Genomic DNA, 2,319 nt, shown 5'->3' on the forward strand with positions numbered 1-2,319 from the left:
TCCGGGGGCCAGAGCGGGCGACGTTGAGGCGCATCTTAAACTGCTGGCTAAAAATAAACGTAAATACAGTAGGATTGTTATTCACGTCGGTGGTAATGATGTTCGTTTACGCCAATCAGAATGCACCAAACTTAATGTGGCGTCAGTGTGTAGTTATGCTAAAACAATGTCGGACACCGTAATCGTCTCTGGTCCCCTCCCTAATCTGATCAATGATGACATGTATAGCCGCATGTCATCATTTCAGCGCTGGTTGTCTTGGTGGTGCCCAGCAAACAATGTAGACTTCGTAAATAATTGGACAGCCTTCTGGGGAAAACCTGGTCTGATTAAGAGAGACGGCATTCATCCTACTTTGGAAGGTGCAAATCTCATTTCGGCAAACATTTCAGGGCTTTGTGGACTTAATCCATGACAAACTGGAGTTGAGATCAGGAGGCAGAGTCGCAGTCTTACACGCTTCTCTGCGCTCTCTCCTAGGCAGTCATCCATAGGAATCCCGAATCCGATAAAATACCCAATATTAACGGCGTGTGTGTCTGCCCAAGGACAATTTAAGGTAAAACCTAATAGAGGTGTCATACATAATAACCTAATAAAAGTAAAAGTAACAACTACTACAGTGCAACAAAACAGGAAGATTAAATGTGGTCTCTTAAACATAAGATCTCTAGCATCTAAAGCAATATTGGTAAATGATTTAATATCAGATTTTAATATTGATATATGCTGTCTCACTGAAACTTGGTTGAGACATGAAGAATATGTCAGCATAAATGAGGCCACTCCACCCAGCCATATCAATACTCATATTGCCCGAGGCACGGGCCGAGGAGGTGGAGTTGCAGCAATCTTTGGCTCAAGTTAACTTATCAATACTAAACAAAAATTAAATTATACCTCCTTTGAAAGCCTCGTTTTTAGTCTTACGCATCCGACCTGGAAAACTTTGCAGCCAATCTTATTTGTTACAGTGTACTGTGCACCAGGTCCTTATTCAGAATTCTTATCAGAATTCTCTGAGTTTTTATCAACTTTGGTACTTAAAACAGATAAAGTAATTATCGTAGGTGACTTTAATATTCATGTTGACGATGATAAAAATAGACTTACTGTTGCATTTAACTCTATATTAGATTCTGTTGGTTTCTGTCAGAGTGTAAATAAACCGACCCACTGCTATAATCAGACTCTCGACCTTGTTCTGACTTATGGTATTGAAATTGAGCAATTATTAGTCGAAACGCATAATCCTGCTTTATCCGACCATTTCTTAGTAACTTTTGAAGTACTGTTACTAGACTACTAAGCATTAGTCAAAAGCTCCTGCAGCAGAAACCTATCTGTTAGTGCTATAGCCAAATTTAAGGAAGAGATTCCACCAATACTTAACTCGATAGCATGTCTGCATGTAAGGGAGGAAACTTATACAAAATGTACACCACCCCAAATTGATCATGTTGTTGATAGTGCTACATATGCGCTGCGAATACAATTAGACTCTGTTGCTCCTTTGAAAAAGAAGAAAATAAAACAACATAGATTAGCTCCATGGCATAATGCCGAAACCCGCAAAATAAAGCAAAAGTCGAGACAACTTGAAAGGATATGGCATTCCACTAAACTTGAAGAATCTCGTTTAATTTGGCATATTACTCTCGATGAATATAAGAAAGCACTGCGTAAAGCGAGAGCAGCCTACTACTCTTCATTAATAGATGAGAATAAGAATAATGCAAGATTTCTTTTCAGCACTGTAGCCAGGCTGACAGAGAGCCACAGCTCGACTGAGCCTTCTATTCCCATAGCACTCAGTAGTAATGATTTTATGTGCTTTTTTAACGATAAAATTGTTACTCTTAGAAACAAAATCAATGACCTCTTGCCTTTGACCAGTATAGTATTATCAACAGCTCCCGGAAACGTAAATTCTAATATTACACTAGATAGTAAACTAGAATGCTTTTCAGCCATAAACCTTGAACAATTAAATTCAATGATTCTCTCTTCTAAACCATCAACGTGTATCTTAGAACCGATTCCAACTAAGCTGTTAAAAGAAGTTTTTCTATTAATTAGCACTTCTTTATTAAATATTATGAATATGTCTTTATTATCAGGCTATGTTCCACAATCTTTCAAAGTAGCAGTGATAAAACCGCTTCTTAAAAAGCACAACCTCGATCCAGAGGTTTTAGCCAACTATAGACCTATTTCTAATCTTCCGTTCCTCTCAAAAATTCTTGAGAAAGCAGTCGCAAAACAGCTGTGTGATTACTTAAAAAACTATGATTTATTTGAAGATTTTCAGTCTGGCTT

This window comes from Notothenia rossii (genome assembly GCF_949606895.1).
Source record: "Notothenia rossii genome assembly, chromosome: 1".
NCBI lineage: Eukaryota > Metazoa > Chordata > Actinopteri > Perciformes > Nototheniidae > Notothenia > Notothenia rossii.